The following is an 18416-nucleotide window of genomic DNA, read 5'->3' on the forward strand; positions in this document are numbered from 1 at the left end:
GTGAGGACGCCGCGGGGGGGGTGGGGGGGGCGTCCCCGGGAGCCGAGTCCCGACTGGCGCCTCGCGCCCGCGCCGCGCGCGGCGGCTCAGGTTGGGCTGCGTGAGGCGCGAGGCTCCGGTGACACGTCTGCGTCCCCCTGGCCGGGCGCGGTGACCCGCGGGATCCTGGCCCCGAGGCGGAGCGCTGTCGGGCCGCGCGTGCTCCGCGCGGAGTCCAAGCGGCGCTACCTCCGCAGCAGCAGCAGCCGCCGGCACCGAGCGCAGCCCTGGCCCCCTGGCCCGGCCGGCCCTTCCCGGACGCTCGGCCTCACGCCTGGGTGTCCGCGCGCGTGGAGGGGTCCCTCCGAGGTGCCACATGCACCTCTGCACGCTTCGTGCATTTACAAATGACCCAGGGCCCTGGAGGTTTGGGGAAGACACAGCGTAGTTTCTGCAAGTGGAAATGAGAGCTCTAAAATTTTCCGTAGTTTTTGTCAAAACGTTTTTCTTCCGAGTTGGACACACGGGTTTTAGTCACACATGAATGACTTGAGTTGAGCAGTAAGATTACCACGGCACTACGACAGATGTGACCGGAAGGTACATCTTAGTTGGTATGTCAGTCTAGTACAGTTTGTTTTCTATCATCAGGGACATACAGGTTGAAAGAGGCAACTGTCAAACCAAGCCACCTTTATTAGCCTAGAAAAGCAGTATTTAGAACTAATGTCAAATTTTGTGTTCTGTCGAAAATACCCTTTGACCTCCAGAGATTGGAAGAGTTATTATACATTCAGCGGTGGAGTTGGACGTGGATACGGTGTTACAGAATTTTCTGTAAATTTTCTGTTGGCTGAGTTCATAACTAAAACTATAGTCACAAATTATAGTATTCATAAATAGTCGAAGGAAAAGGAAAGCGAGAGATGACCATTCATTGACAGTTTCATTACTATATACTGTTTCCCCGCAAAATAAGACCTAGCTGGACCATCAGCTCTAATACATGTTTGGCAGCAAAAATTAGTACAGGACCCGGTCTTTATAATGTAATTAACATAATACAATACTAGGTCTTCTATTAATTTTTGCTCCAAAAGATGCATTAGAGCTGATGGTCCAGCGAGGTCTTATTTTCAGGGAAACACGGGACTAGACTTTCACATGCCTTAATCTCATGTAATCCTTATAGGGAAGCTTTGAGAAAGTCATTGTTGTCCATTGTTTACAGACATGAAGAAATCAAGTCTCGCTGAAATAACTTGGCTGATTTGGTAATACTTACCAAAATTGAAAATTCCCATAACCTTGGGCCTAGCAGGTCTATTTCTAGGAATGTATGGTGCTGTCAGATTTGCGCAAGTGAGTCAAGATGTTAAGCATTGTTCTAACCCCAAACAGAAAGCAACCTATATGTTTGTTAATAGGACTGTTTCAATACGGCATATCAGGCAAATGAAATTCTGCGAAGCCCATAAGAAAAGGATAATATTTTAAGAGGCATAAATAAAGATAAACATAACAGCAGAATCCACTTGTGTAAAAAAATACGAAAATACCTTGTATATGCCTAGAAAATGCCTGGAGATTCATTAGATGCCATCGTCAGAATTTTTGAAAATGTGTTTATTACTTTATTTTTAAATGTTTACGTTTAAATAAACAACTAAATAAATATCTGGACTAAGAACACATCCTAACTATACTGTGCAAAAGCCAGGATTTGAACTTGGGTAATAGCATAAGTAATGAATTTTCCGTTTTCATTTACATTTGAAAGCTGCCTTCAGCCCCGTGCAGCAGTTCAACAATCCATGTTTTGTTAGGGAGCTACAGACTCAGGGTTGATCCTGTGACCTGTGCTTTTTGGCATGCTCAATTGACACCGCCTGGATGGGGTGCTGGTGGGCCAGTGGTGCTCTACTCTGGGCTGAGTAAAATGAGTGCTGAATAAACATCCGGGACCAAGCAGAGCAGTGGCTCCCTGGACCTTCCAAGAGGTTTTGCCTCAAGCCTGGGGTTACCACCGATCAACCTGGGCATCTGACACCAAGAAAGCAAAAAGACCAGAGGCCAAGCTTTTCCGATTTGAACAATTTCTGTAGTCTCGGTTTCATCTGTAGAAGTAACCATGGAAGACACCAAATTCATGATGACTAAGCAAAATCAATAAAAACATTCAATGAAAGTGAAATCACTGCCTGGATTATTGAGACAGTAAAAACACCATAACTTTGTTTTCTAGTCCAATGCAATCCTCAGAGAGTCTGATCTCCAGCTCCATCTAATACCACCCTTCCGGAGCCATACTGGCCTTTCATTTCCTCCCCACCCCTGAGCATCATACTCTGTTCCATGGAGAGGTTCTTGGGCATGTGACCTGCGTAGGGTCCAGTGCTTAGAGGGACCCCACACTTGCTTTAATGCTTCTCTCTCAAAAACCTTACATTCTTAATAGCCTTGAACAAGAGACCTCACATTTTCATTTCATTTCACTGCAAATTACATTGCTTATGTTGTTTCTTTGAATTACCCCTATCCCCCCCACCATCTGTTCACTTCCCCCCACCACCCCACACATCAGCTGACCTCCCACTCATCCTTCGGAGCTCTCCTGGAATGTCACAGAAGTTAGTATTCCTCAGGGAAATCTTCTCTGCTCCCAGTTTCAGTCAAGTTCTGTTGATCGAAGTTCTCGCCATACTTGGTTTCCTTGCCTTTGGAAATTTGTTTGTAATTCATTATAGAGTGACCAGTTGCCTGCCTCCGCCATCAGACAGTAAGTTAAGGAGCAGAGGCTGCCATGTCTCCAACCTGCCCCTAGCACCACTGAAGGGGACCAAGGTTTTGCCCCCCCCCAAAGTGTGCCTCTTGGGATATTGGTTTTAAGTTGGTTATTAAGAAACAAAAGACCCAGAGAGAAACTTTGACCCATGCCCTTTCCTGCCTAAGAGATTCAGATGGAAAGGTCTTCTCCTCCTGGAAGGGAATCAACATATTGTGGCACATAGAAAGTCTCTAAGCCGGGGTCTGTTAACTAGACCCCCCACCTCATGTCCCATTGTTTCAGAGATGGCTAGCAGGGATTTGCCTGTCACCTGTGTTCCCCTCTTACTCAGCTACCTGTAAATTGCTTATTGCCTTTGAAATCCCAGACCCGTTTTCCTCTCTTTGTCCCTAATGGCATATAAACCTCAACTGCACAATACTCCCTGGTCTGACTGGACCTTACAGGGTAGGTAAATGACTTACCTATTGGTGCGCATTAGGCCAGAGCAGAGACAAGAGCCCACTTCTCTTATCACAGGTCTCCAAAACATGTCATTTTTGAACTAGAAATATTTTAGGGGAGAGGTTTGAAGGCAGTTTTGTGAAGGTCAAGACAATCACTGTAACAGTGAAATGATCCGTCTCTCTGGCCCAATCTTATTCCAGCCTGCATTGTTCCTGAGGCCTTCAGGCTAACAGCTCCTGCTAGAGATATTCTGATCATTAGAAGAATTCTGCTTGGGGCTTGAGTTTTTAAAAGAACAGCCCCTTGCCGGAAGGTGCTGCTCTCAAGCAGGTGGGGGAAATGTGTACAAAAATAATGATAGTTTATCAAAGATTTGCAGGAACCTCGAAAGCGGACTCAGATCAGCTGGGTGAACAGACTAGGAACAAACAGATTTAGAGATTTCTGGGTCTTCCTCAGACCCTGCTGGTACCCAGATGTCTGTGGTCCTCAATCACCTCTTGCCCCTCCCATCTTCCCTTCCCTTGACTTAAAAGAAGCCTGAACTCTGTATTTTCTTAAGATTGATTTGAGGATTAGAACCCGCATCTTCTCGAACGGCACCTTCTCGATGAATAAACCTTTCCTTACTCCCAACTCTTACGTTTGGAGTTTTGGCTTTCGGAAGCGTAGGGCACAGGGACTCTTGGACCGGTAGCAAGATAAACCAGTCAAGGACTCCTGTCCTGAACTGTGCTAGGAGCCACCCACCCACATTAGAAGAACAGAAGAAGCATGACATCCTTTCATCTTATTCCAAGAAGTCCAGCCGCCCAGTGGAACAGTGGCTTCTCCCAAACTAGAAAGTTGACGTCACTCAGGATAATCATGAAAAGCCCTGGGCCAAGTTGGGAAGTAGGTGGTTTCATCTTCTGATTCCATTTGATCACCCGTTCACACCTCTTTCTTTCCTCCCATCCACTTCCTTCCTTTGATAGGCTTTCTCGGAGGTGGTGCTTTACTTGGGATGTCCTCAGAACCCAGAGGTTGAAACTGGCACACGTCAAGTTCAGTTATTTGCTCTACAGCCTGCATTTCCATTACTCCCAGTGGTGAGAACACAACTGATTAGCTAAGGAATTTGATTTGCATTTGCAGACTGCGTTTGGCTAGATGGCACTTTTAAAAGAAAAAAAGCTGCAGCCAGAGCCACAGAGTTGTTCAGTTTAGGCTTTGAGCTCTTTTTATCACGCCAGGAGGAGGGAGTGACAAGCATTCCTAGGAGCCTATGCTAATGGCACAGCTGGTGGCCATAAGAATGGGTATTAACTCTTGCCCTGGGTTTGTTCAGTAACATTTAGGTGTTATGACTATACACTTATATAGTTAAAGCACTTTTAACTGCAGAAATTAATAACTTCATCACTGTAACTCTGAAACTCTCTAGCCCCAAACACATCTTTTCACATTGAAATGATAGTTTTTAAAAGTTGTCTTTTAAAAACTTAACTTTCTTAGATATAGCTATAATGGTTCCACAAAACATAAATACAGTCCTCATCCCAATTCCCTTCTCTCTTTTTCCATTCTTTCTTCCTTAGGAGCACAGACTTTCCTGTCGACAGAGCTGGATTCTTGTCATGCGAGGTCTCTGGTCCCGCTCGCCGCATAAGAATGCAGGATATGGTGAGGCCAAAAGGAACACCAGAGACCCCACATGACAATTCCGTTACTTACAATCCATGTAACCTTAGGTACATTACTTCTTCATCCTCAGTTTCTTGAACTGCAAAATGGGAATAATAATAACAATAACAACAACAATAATATCTATCTCATGGGTGTGTTGTGTGGATTAAATTAGATGATGAGCTCAAAGGATTTAGCATGATGCTTTCTACATAATAAGCTCTCAGTAAATATCAGTTACAATTCTTGTTTCTTTCTCTAGTCAAAATGAGATTGTCCTTATGTTCCAATAGCTCAGATCCCAACTACTAAGTGCTAGGTTAACTAATGTGAAACTAATGTGGGAATATGAAACTATGAAAAATAATGTGGAATGGGATGAAAACGTGATGGTTGCCCACCCTATATGGTGGAAGATGGGAAGAGTGGGGAATAGTACAGAACCCCAGAGTCAGACTGGGTTGGCACAAAGGTATATTTTTTTTCTCACATTTTATAAATTAATTGAGGTTAAAGTGAACCTCAGGGGTGGCCTTGGAAATAAACAGGAGAAAGTGGTGTGACAGGTGCCTTTCCAATCACAACACATGTTAAGTCCTCACCTTGTACTAGGCACAGTTGCAGGTGTTGGAGATAAACGTCCCTACTCTCTGAGAATTTAGAATCTAGAGTGGGTGGGGGAAGAAGATAAACAATTACACATGTAACACGTCAGGTGCTTTTGTCAGTGCTCTGGTGGAAAATTCAAGCAGGCAAAGGTTTTAGAGAAATGGCAAAGGTTATTTTATTGAAAGTTGTCCCTTGGTGTTAAGCTGGCCAATGTATGTATAAAAGGGGATGATTTTTTAAATATGTTTTGGTTGATTGGCTTTAGTTTTGGTTCCATTTTGACCAAGTCACTTCTCTCTCGACACTGTCTGGGAGACACAATCTGTGTAGAATAATGAGAAATGGTGTCCAGAACTGGAGATTTAGCTGGAATCTGATTGCTAGGATCTGAGCAGGCAGGAAGAGGCTGGAGTTGATGAGGCTGAATGGATGGCAGGGGTGACAGTGACGGGCAGGGCTAGGCTGCAGCAGGGAGTGTGTGCTCTCGGTTCTGCACTGGCCTTCTGCTCAGTTTGGGTGGTCCTGACTCCCAGAAGGAAGGCCGGGTGAGGATACTGCGAGCAGGGCAGTGATTGTAAGATGGGCTAACTAGCGGGCTCTCAGCCTTCATGATCACTGATGTCCCCTAAAAGTTTACCCTGGGAAATTGCTTTGATTCTCTGACCTGTTGTGGGCAGACTCTGACGTTCGTTCTCAGAAACATCTTTACAGACAGTGATTGGGCACAAAGAAGCAAATGATATTGACGGTAGAAAAAGCTGGGTAGCAAAGGACATTTTGCTAGCTCGTGTGTCATTGCTCAAGTCACAGGCTATGGAGAATTACTTTTAAAGCTAAAGGTCTCATCTAACTTGCTAGCACATATAAACACACACTATTCCTTCTTCGTGGAAGGCAATTCTAAGGACAGTGCTTGTTAACCACAAGTCCAGGACGTGTGCTGTAACCACCACGATTTATTGCGAGGCACTGTGAATGACAGTCTCTGTCCCTTAGAGTCCTGTTCTCCCTCAGGCCTTCGATCAGAGAGGGGACCCACTGCTGAGTGCTGACTGGAAAGCGTGTGGCCCTGGAGTTGGACTGTACTTGGCTTGAAACTCATTTCTGCTGCCTACCACCTGTGTGAATTTGAGCAGGTTTTTAATCTCCATCCTCAGCTTTCTCATTTACAGTGACACATCCTTGAGGCTTGTTTACAGGATTTAGCAAGACCACCTTTCGCTGGAGTAGCATGCTGTTCTAGCAGAGATGAACAGCTATCAAAACTGTCTACTGGGTGGGCTTTGCTCTGATGCCAATTCCTCATTGCAGTTCTCATACCTAGAGCGAACTTCCTAATATGCTATCTGTCATGCAGGGTGTCATGAGGGGTCTCCGGTCCCGCTCCCCACATAAGAACACAGGACATGGTGAGGCCAAAAAGGAACACCCACGGAGCCATAGGTAGGGGAGTCATACCACTATAGTCTCACTGGTAGCTGGACTGGGGACACAGGAGGTGGGAGCCACACGATCCGCAACCCGCCGTCCACTTGTCTCTGCCAACCAACCTCACCTGCTAGTTGCAATCTGCCTCTCTGCAATCCACAATCCACACTCCGCCGCTTGCTAGCTCACCCCCATCTTCTTGCTAGCCCCCATTTTCTGCTAGCGTAGCCACAGCAGTTATATTAGTGCCCAATGACTCACTGGTTACAGCTGACGGCCAACTAGCCACAGCTGACGGCCATCCAATCACAGTTGATGGCCATTTACTACCTGAGCCACACCTTTCCACGTGAGGCCCAGAGCCTGGAAACTGCACTCCTGGCTCTGTCCCCACACTATCCCACAATGATCATAACTTATTCTTATTATTCATGTCCAGTACCTATCTGTGGTCACCCCTCTGCATGTCTTTCTGCTTTGCCTTTCCACTCACTCCTCTCTTTCTTCATCTCCACTGTGTTCAATTTCAATCACTTGGTATATTTAACCTCTTCTATAACATGTCTAGCTTCTCTACTCTAGTTTCTCAGAATTTTCACAGGCACCTCAGCAATTTTTCTGCTTAAGATCGTTAAACCTTTGACAAAGGCAGGAAATGTCAAAATGCGAAATATTCTTTTAAGTAAATAAATGCATAGACACTCACAATTCTCATAAACACAAGCTCAGCATTAGTGTCCAAATAGGTAACACATTTAATGTTATACTCTGTAGAAATAGAGAAATTCTAAGCTCAATTTTTTTAAGTATTAAATAACTATTCAGACACACATGTGGTTCTTATCAACAGTCGCTACCTGTTCATGTCCATACTTGTAAAACTGTGATTTTCAGGTGGCAGTTGTTAGATAATTGATTAGAAGGGTGCACACAAGAGGCCTGGCCCAGTATTTGCCACAGGTACTAGGTGTTCATGAAGCAGTGGCTCTTATTAGGGCTAGTTTGGTCTACCAGGCACTTTTTATTTCATTCACAAAAAATGTATTGAGAGGCTGAAATGTGCAAAGAGCTATGGTAGATAAGCACATCATCATGAAAAATGCATTTTGTATTCCCCTCGAACTTGAAATAGCAGAAGGAAAATAAGACATCCATCCTGCTACCACAGTCAGAGGCCTTGAGACAGTCCTGCCCGGCTAAGTCACTCTTACTGTGGGGACAAAACCCCAAAAAAGCAGTTTCCAGGCTCTCGGCCTCACATAGAAAGGTGCTGGCTCGGGTAGTAAATGGCCATCAACTGTGATCAGATGCCAGCAGCTGTGGCTAGTTGGCCGTCAGCTGTAACCCGTAGGCCATTGGCCACTAATATAACGGCTGTGGCTACGCTAGCAGGGAGGAATGGGGGCTAGCAAGAAGATGGTGGCTGGCAAGCGCGGACTGCTGTTAGGCAGATTATGTAGATCCTGCTTCCTGTGTCTCCAGCCCAGACGCCAGCGAGAATATATTGGTTTGACTCCCCTATCTATGGCTCCGTGGGTGTTCCTTTTTGGCCTTACCGTGTCCTGCGTTCTTGGGCGGGGAGCGGGAGCTGAGACCCTGCACGACAAATGGCGCAGCGAGCAGGGTCCTCCGCATGACACATGGCGTAGTCGGCAGGATACGGTGCTGGCCAAAGCTTTCCGAAGGGCAGTGGAGCAGTTTGTACGTATGAAAGCTCAGTCTGAGGAAGACCAGGAGGAGCAGCTGCCGGAGAGCTCGATCCCCGTGGAGGGGTGGAAAGACGTGGATGGTTCCCCAACCAGCAGAGGCCGGAGAAAGCGGAGAAAGCGAAGGTTGTTGCCGCCCTGTGGGCTGGGAACTGCTTGCTGAGGCAGCCCGGATGCAGGACTTTTAGTCCCAGGAGGAAACGCTTGCTGAGTCCTCCGTGGGAGATGAGGGTGAGGTCAAGGTTATCCCTCACCCCCAGGACAGCCCTGGCGAATGACTATGGACCATGGGGAATTGCCTTCTATCCCTGATTTAATGGACGCTTGACTGTTTGGGAACATACCATCATGTAGTGGGACTGGTTGATGTTTGCTTTTGTGTCTTGACTGGCCGCCATTGATAATATGTAAGCACCTTGATGTGAGCCGCTGTTGTTCCAGCACAGTACCCCGAGAGGCCCAGAGAGAGAGTGGCAGTGCCCTGAGGCCCTGGCTGTGTCCAGGAAGTCTGGCTGTGTCCAGAGAGTGGCAGTGCCCTGAGAGCCCTGGCTGTGTCCAGGAAGTCTGGCTGTGTCCAGAGAGAGTGGTAGTGCCCTGTGAGCCCTGGCTGTGTCCAGGAAGTCTGGCTGTGTCCAGAGAGAGTGGCAGTGCCCTGAGAGGCCCTGGCTGTGTCCAGGAAGTCTGGCTGTGTCCAGAGAGAGTGGCAGTGCCCTGAGAAACTCTGGCTGTGCCCGGGGAGACTGGTGGTACCCTAAGAAGCCCAGGAAGTCTGGCTGTGCCCAGAAGTACTGTGGTGGTGCCCTGAGAAAACCTGGCTGTGCCTGGGGAAACAGGTGGTACCCTAAGAAGTCCAGGATGTCTGGCTGTGCCCAGAAGTACTGGGGTGGTGCCCTGAGAAACCCTGGCTGTGCCCGGGGAGACTGGTGGTACCTTAAGAAGCCCAGGAAGTCTGGCTGTGCCCAGAAGTACTGGTGGTGCCCTGAGAAACCCTGGCTGTGCCCAGAGAGCCTGGCTGTGTTCAGGATAGTGCATTCACCTCCAGGCTCCTTGCACAGGGCCCCTCGCAGAAGACGCTTGTCGCGTAGATTGTGAGGCGAGACCCTGTAGGGGTGGAGTGTGGGGACAAAACCCCAAAAAAGCAGTTTCCAGGCTCTCGGCCTCACATAGAAAGGTGCTGGCTCGGGTAGTAAATGGCCATCAACTGTGATCAGATGCCAGCAGCTGTGGCTAGTTGGCCGTCAGCTGTAACCCGTAGGCCATTGGCCACTAATATAACGGCTGTGGCTACGCTAGCAGGGAGGAATGGGGGCTAGCAAGAAGATGGTGGCTGGCAAGCGCGGACTGCTGTTAGGCAGATTATGTAGATCCTGCTTCCTGTGTCTCCAGCCCAGACGCCAGCGAGAATATATTGGTTTGACTCCCCTATCTATGGCTCCGTGGGTGTTCCTTTTTGGCCTTACCGTGTCCTGCGTTCTTGGGCGGGGAGCGGGAGCTGAGACCCTGCACGACAAATGGCGCAGCGAGCAGGGTGCCCCTCATGACACTTACTCAACAAATGTCCTCTGATCTTCCTGGATACAACACTCTCATGCTATTGCCATGAGAACCACTGGGAGAAACACCTGTGTTTAGAGAACCTGTGGTTTCAGATGTAAAGAGAAAGGAAAAGCTGTGAAAAAAACAGAACAATTTAGGGGAGTCAGTCACCACACTGCTCAGACCTCAAACCCCAACACACTTACCCAGGGCTAATGTGCCTTGTAGTCATCCTTGCCTCAAATCTCTCCCACTAGACGTGATCATTAGGGACTAAATGATTATAGCATGTTCTTTTGAAAATGTAATTGTTTATTCTGGGAGGATTAACGAACTATTGTTCCCTTGTGTAAAACTGGTCTGGTAAATATTCACTAGACAGAATTCATGGAAATGAAGGGGAAGTGAATAATTTTGCAACGTGGTTACTGACTGTTAGCAATCAGATCCCTAATGCTCAGAGCAGATCACTTGACACAGGGATCCAAGTCCTTTCCTCAGTGGGCGCAACTATGAGGTCCGGCTACGTAATTTGCAGGTCTCAGAGCAAAACGAAAATGTTCCAAAATGATTAAGAATTTCAAAAGAATGAAATTTGATCTGTCTTTTATTCCATAAAATTTGACTCAAAATGGATTAAAGATTTAAATGTAATACCAGAAACCATGAAACTTCTAAAAGAAAACATGGGGGAAAAGCTCCTTGATATTGGTCTTGACAAGGATATTTTGGATATGACGCCAAAAGTACAGGCAACAAGGGCGGCCGGTTAGCTCAGCTGGTTAGAACGTGGTGCTAGTAACACCAAGGTTGCCGGTTTAATTCCCACATGAGCCACTGTGAGCTGTGCCCTCCTTAAAAAAAAAAATCACAGGCAACAAAAGCAAAAATAAACAAATGGGACTATATCAAACTAAAAAGCTCCGTACAGCAAAGAAAACCATTAATAAAATGAAATGGCCACCTGTGGAATGGGAGAAAGTATTTGCAAACCACGTATCTGATAGGGGTTAATATCAAAAATATATAAGGAACTCACACAACTCAATAACGAAAAAATCAAATAACCTGCCTGAAAAATGGGCAAGGGATCTAAATAGACATTTTCCCAAAGAAGATATACAAATGGTCAACAGGTATATGAAAAGGCGTTCAACACTGCTAATGATCAGAAAAGTTCAAATCAAAACCACAATGAGATATCACTTCACAGTTGTTAGGATGGCTGTTACCAAAAAGACAAGAGATAACAGTTGGTGAGGGTTTGGAGAAAAGAGAACCGTTGGTCCACTGCTGGTGGAAATGTAAACTGGTACAGCCACTATGGAAAACAGTATGGAAGTTCCTCAAAAAATTAAAAATAGAAATACTGTATGATCGATCCAGCAATCCTACCTTGTTTCCCCGAAAATAAGACCTAGCTGAAACGTCAGCTCGAATGCGTCTTTTGGAGCAAGAATTAATATAAGATCCGGTATTATGTGATATGATATGTTATGATATATGATATTAGGCCCAGTCTTATAGTAAAATAATACTGGGTCTTATATTAATTTTTGCTCCAAAAGACACATTAGAGCTAATGGTTCAGCTAGGTCTTATTTTCGGGGAACCACGGTGCTTTGGATATATATCCAGAGGTAATGAAATCACTATCTTGAAGAGGTATCTGCACTTCCATGATCATCGCAGCATTATTTGAAATAGCCAAGATATGGAAACAACCTAAATGTCCTTTGACGGATAAATGGATAATGAAGATACAATATGCTGGAATATTATTCAGCCATATGAAAAGGAAATCCTGTTATTTGCAACAATGTGGATGAATTTGGAGAGCATTTACTAAGTGAAATAAACCAGACACAGAAAGACAAATACTATATGGTTGCACTTATATGTGGAATCTAAAAAAGTTGTGCTCATAGAGCTGTACAGTAGAATGATGGTTGCCAGAGGCTGAAAGGTGGGTTATATGGGGGAGATATTGGCCAAAGGGTAGAAACTTTCCAATAAAAGATAAGTATGTTCTGGGCATCTAATGTACAGCATGGTTACTGTAGTTAATAATATTGTACTGTATGCTTGAAATTTGCTAAGAGACTAAATCTTAAGTGTTCTCACTACACATACACACAAACGGTAACTACGTATGTGAGGTGATAAATGTGTTAATTAACTTGATATGGTAATCATTTCGCATATATTAAGTAAACATATATTAAGTCATCATCACATTGTACACTCTACTATAAATAATTTTTATTTGTCAATTATACCTCAATAAAACTAGAAAAAATTGACAAATTAAAAATAAAGCTAACAAAAGAGAGCAAATATCCTAACAAAAGTACAGGGTAAACAACATTGGAAAAAAGACAAGTGAGATGTGATTAAAAGGAGACTAAAGAGAATGTAAAAGTACAGAAGCGTGTTCCAAATTGAAAGAATCAAATCCATAAGTTCGATTAACTCAACATCCCCTAAGCAAAGTAAATACGTAGGAAACAATAACGAGCCACAGTATGACCTAAAAATGGAAGATAATGAGAAAGATTTTAGAGAATACGGAGGCCAAATAAGCAAGAAAAAGGCTGATAGCTAAGGTCTCAACATAAATAACATAAGATACGCATCCGCAGAGCACCATTTTAAAAGGGATAAAGAATTCTCCCGTTAAAACAGAATTCTAGGGGCTGGCGCAGTGGCTCAGGTGGTTGGAGTTCCGTGCTCCGAACGCCGAAGGCTGCTGGTTCGATTCCCATATGGCCCAGTGTCAGATGGCTCAGTGGTTGGCTCAGTTGGTTGGAGTGTGGGCTCTCAACCACAAGGTTGTCCGTTGGACTTCCTCAAGGGATAGTGGGCTGTGCCCCCCGCAACTAACAACGGCAACTGGACCTGGAGCTGAGCTGTGCCCTCCACAACTAAGATTGAAGGGACAACTTGACTTGGAAAAGTCCAGGAAGTACACACTGTTCCCCAATGAAGTCCTGTTCCCCTTCCCCAATAAAAATCTTAAAAAACAACAACAACAACAACAAAAAAAACCAGAATTCTATACCCATAAGCAATACTGCCTCAAAATAAAGATTTTTAAAGAAAAGCTTAAGCTCTGGGGTGGACGGTTAGCTCAGTTGGTTGGAGAGTGGTGCGAGTAGCACCAAGGTTGCTGGTTCAATCTCTGCATGGGCCGCTGTGAGCTGCGCCCTCCTTAAAAAAAAAGAAAAAAAAAAAAAGAAAAGCTTAAGCTAAAACATTTTGTTGTTAGCAGGCTTGAATTAGAAAAAATACTAAAGTGAGTTCTTAAGTCCAAAGGAAAGTAATCCCAGATTGAAAACTGAAAATTCAGGAAGGAACGAGGAGCAAAAACAAAGGATAACATAGAGATAAATATAAGTGGATATTGCTTGATAAAGCAATACTATAAATGTCTCATGGAGATTAAAATACATGTAGAATTAAAATGTATGACAAGAGGAATACAAGTCAGTAAGGATAACAGTAGAATTAAAAGTTTTCAAATATGTTAGCATTGGAGGATGTGGTAAAAGTAATTATTTTATTAGACTATATTAAGTATTCATGATGTAATCATTAGTGTAACTACACAAAGATTTGTGTATGATTATAACTAACAAGTTTATAGAGGGGTCAATGGAATAATCATTATTATATATATATATACATACATAATTAATTTAAATGATACATCGTTAATTTAAATAATACATCATTAATTTAAAATAAGTCAAGTAAAGAGATTAAAGGAACATTAACCAGTTTAGGTCAAGCATGGGGAAAGATTAAGATGTCTGAAATAATCTTAAATTTACTCATAATTATGTGAAATGTAAATGTACAAAATACTGATTTCTTTTTAACAGCTGTGTGATACAGTCTATAGGATTGTTAACAAATGTTTGGGGTATTTTTTTATTGAAAAAAGGAATTTCAAGAGCAATGGTAAGGCATGAGACCGAGTGCGGGGCCCCTTTGAGCACGGGGTCCTGTGCAACAGTTCAGGCCGTACAGCCATGATGCCTGCCCTGACAATTGTTTTCTCCCAAGAGATAATTGTCACCTATGAGTAGTAAAATCAGAGATTTTCAAAAGAAGGTGGAAGTTGAACTATATTTTGGAAGAGAGTTAAAATTTTAATTTTTCAAGGTAGAAGGAATGGTGTTAACACACACACAACAATGAAACAGTACAAGCTGTATTCCCCTGATGTCAGCTAGACCAAGTTTACTGGGGCAGAGGTTGTCATGTGTGAAATCTGGCTAGAAAGATCATAGGTAGAGGGCAGATCATGACGTGGGAGGCCATGGGAAACCATTAGAAAGTATCTTAAAGTAATGCTCCTAGAGAATGAATCTGGCAGTGGTGTGTAGGAAGCATTGGTGCAGACCCAAGACGGACAGAAAAAAATAGAAGGCCCTTTGGTAGTTGAAGATATTCATTCATATTATAGTTATGGCCACACTATTCTGAAATGTCCTACTCTTTTCTCTTCCCTAGGGTTTGGGACTAAGAGAAATCATGTGGCCATGAGATTCTGAAAGACGCAGACAATACTGATAAGAGTGAAAAATGTCCAGACACCTCAAAGAGATCAAATGGCTGCTTGGCATGCAAATGTAGCAGTAAGTAGATTAAGGTATTGATGTATTTGAAGAAAAAAGTGCCGTCCTGAGTCATGGCCTAATGGGGAAGGGTCAGGCTACTTGACTTGTTTCCAGTAAACATATGCTGAGCACAGTCAACTCCCAGCGCTCTGATTCCAAGCTCAGAAAGCCGTCCTTACAGCTTGCCTAGAGGGAAAGAAGCTGCTGGCAAATGGACTCAAGTGCCCCATGCTTTCAGCAGTTACGAGTTCCCTCAGAGGAAAATACATTGGCATCCCGAAGTAGCTGTCACTCTCCTGAGCCCGATTCACGTGAGTCTGACCCTCTGAGGCAGAGCCACGATTAAGTGTTGACAGCTCAGTTTCTGAGCCTGCCAGGGGGTGGCCACCAACGATCCATGGAGATGCCCTGGGAGAACGTGCTACTGCAGCCCTCCTGTGTGCAGGCCAGCCTTCCCCAGGAGTGTGGGCCTCAGTGCCCTGCTCATCAAGTATCGTCTGGCTTCTTTAACTGTCTGTACAAAGGATGGAAAGGAAAGAATCACCCTGGAGATAATTTTGTTGTTGTTATTTTAATTTCTATTAGGGAGAATTTCAAAATTCAAAAGTAGAAGAATGGTAAAATGAACTCCCATATACTTCTTATCCAGCCCCAGAAACTGCCAAGCCATGGGCAGTCCTTTCATTCCTACACCCAGCCATCGTCTCCCTCCCGTATTATATTTGAATAAAATCCTAGACATCACATCATCTCACTGGTAGATATTTAAGTACATAAACGGAAAAGGCATTTTGAATGAAAAGCATGCAGGACTTAGTGACTGATTATGTGTATATGGAAAAAAAAAACTTCAAGTAACTGTGGTTCTAATGCTGGATAAGAGTAATCACTAAAATTTCCTTAGCACACACTGGGTGTCTGGTACTATTCTTGTCATGTTATCTATTAACTCTTCTGGAGGAGGGTGAAGCTGTTAATAGAAATGAGGTGCTAGGGAGGAGCCCAGTCTCTGACTTCCTTCCTCTGCAGCTGGGTTCCTGCACCTCTGACACTAACGTGAGCTTTGAAAAGACACATTTTAGTGACCATGGACCAAACTCCTAAGGGACAGTCTTAGTAGGGGAAGCAGCCAAGGGAGTGAGAGGCAGTGGAAACTTTGTTGATTATCAGCCGGTGTATGGACTAGATTGGCAAACCCTTTCCTCAAGCCCCTCCTACCCTGATGCCAGATGTTTGCTTGGACTGCTCTTGTCTGTGGCTGCTGTGTGTCAGCAGGCTTCCTCCTGGGGTGGGGAGCCCCATCTGTCCTATCTTGGGCCTCCTCTACCCTGGGAAGGGGTCAAAATCGAGGCTCCAGCTCCCCCCAGTTGGCTAGCTTGAGCCTGGCTGAGTCTGGAGTTGATATATGGAAATACTCAGGAGATATTTGGAAAGGGGTATAGGGCTCTAGAGAGAGGGTAGGTCTGACGATTTAGAGATAATCGATTAGTGAAAAGATGTGAGATAGCTAAGGGATAAACTGTAGAGTCATTGAAGCCGGAACTGAAGCTCTTTGTAGTAAAGACACTAACTAACATGGGAAATCCATGTGGATCAGGAATGACGGAGAGAAAGAATCCCAGAATCTCCCTATGTCATACAGTATGGAAACAAGGTATTTAATTAAAGGTGCAGAATTTTGAATAACGCTATGGGGAAACCTATTTTTTAATTATAAATTTTTAATTGAAATAAAAGAATTTTACATTTGTAAGTCTTTTACAGATCTAAAGTCACTTAGCCTAGCAAAAGAAGAAACTTTTAATTTGAACATAAAATAATTATATTTAAGATACTAAACCTGAACGTATAATTTCATAGCACAATGATTAAAAATGTTCAGATCACTTTAACATGATTTTAGATTTTTTTTTTAGTCATCACTGGCTCCTTAAAACTTGAGAAACAAAAATTGTAAACATAAACAATACAAAAAAAGGGTGTTTTTTTTTGTTTTGTTTTTGTTTTGTTTTTTGACTTAATATCCACTACAATGTCAGGTAGACATAGGAGGAAAAAAAATATTTTTCAGAATACAGGGTGAATAAGAGAGAAGCAAACAACCAACCCCCTCTACCTGTCATCTGCCCGATCATGTCCTTTGATGAGCTAGTCATCAGCGTCGCTTGCTGCAGCTTCTGGTGTCTTTGTCATCTCTAAAGGATTCTGCTGACTGCTGAAAACTATTTTTACAAGGCTGGATGTAAGTCTCTCTGCCCTTCACATTTTATTGTATTTCTTGATAGCATTATGAGGATTTCCAAAGAGAGACTAATTTTTTCACATGCTACAGAAAACAGAATTTGAGGAATGCAAAGTAGATGCCACACAAAGACCTGGCCTCTCTGTCACGGGAGGGAGAAGCTCTCCCAACCCCCACCCCCCACATTTGGAGGGTGTATTAGTCAGCTTGGGCTGTGTAACAAAGTACCACAGACTGGGAGGCCTTACACAACAGACATTTATTCTCTCACAGTTCTGGAAGCAGGAGGTTCTGAGATCAGGGTTGGTTGGTTCCTTCCAACAGCTGTGAGGGAGAATCAGTTTGAGGTCTCTCCCCAAGTGTATTAGTTAGGGATTGCCAGAGAGACAGGACAAAGAGAATGTCTATCTATCTACTATCTATCTATCTGTCTATCTATCATCTATCTATCTATCTATCTATCTATCTATCTATCTATCTATCTAAAAGAAAGAGAGAGAGAAAGAATGAGAGTGAGAGAAAAAGAATGAGAGAGAGAGAGAGAGAGAGAGAGAGAGAGAGAGAGAGAGAGAGAATTGGCTTATGATTGTGGAGGCTTGGCAAGTCCAAAATCTAATAGGGGAGTTCAGAAGGCGGAGACCCACAAAAGAGAATATTTCGCGTGCAAAGGCAATCTATGTGCAGAATTCCTTCTTGTTGGAGGAGGTCATTTTTGTTCTAAGGCCTTCAACTGATTGCATGGGGCCCACCCAAATTATAGAGGACAATCTGCTTTACTCAAAGTCCACTGATTTAAATGATATCCTCATCCAAAAAACACCTTCAAAGAAACATCCAGAATAATCTTTGACTAAATGGGCACTGTGGCAAAGCGAAGTTGACACATAAAATTAACTATTACACCTTGCTTCTGGTGGTTTACTGGCAACCTTTGGTTTATAGACGCATCACCTTGATGTCTGTTTTTATGTTCTTTCCCTGTGTGCCTATCCACTTTCAAATGTCCCTCATTTTTTATATTAGATTAGTGGCCCACCCTATTCCATTATGACCTTAGATGAAAATTTGGAGTAGGGTGACTTTAGATGATTAGTAACATCTTAATTAATTACATCCACAAAGACCCTATTTCCAAATACGGTTATATTCTGAGTTATTGGGGAAGGGTTAGGACCCCAACATATGATTTTGGGAGGGGAAACGACTCAGCCCATAACGGGGCTTCTTTATATCACCATTGCATGGTGACTTCATCTGCTTCTCTCTTCATCATTGCCTCTACCTCTCAGATCACTCTTTCTCCTGTTCTCTTTTAAAAATAGCCTTGCATTTTTAAGTTACAAAAGCAACACATGTACATTGTAAAGGATTAGAATAAGTAAATGAGA

The sequence above is a fragment of the Rhinolophus hipposideros genome, assembly GCF_964194185.1.
Source record: "Rhinolophus hipposideros genome assembly, chromosome: 3".
NCBI lineage: Eukaryota > Metazoa > Chordata > Mammalia > Chiroptera > Rhinolophidae > Rhinolophus > Rhinolophus hipposideros.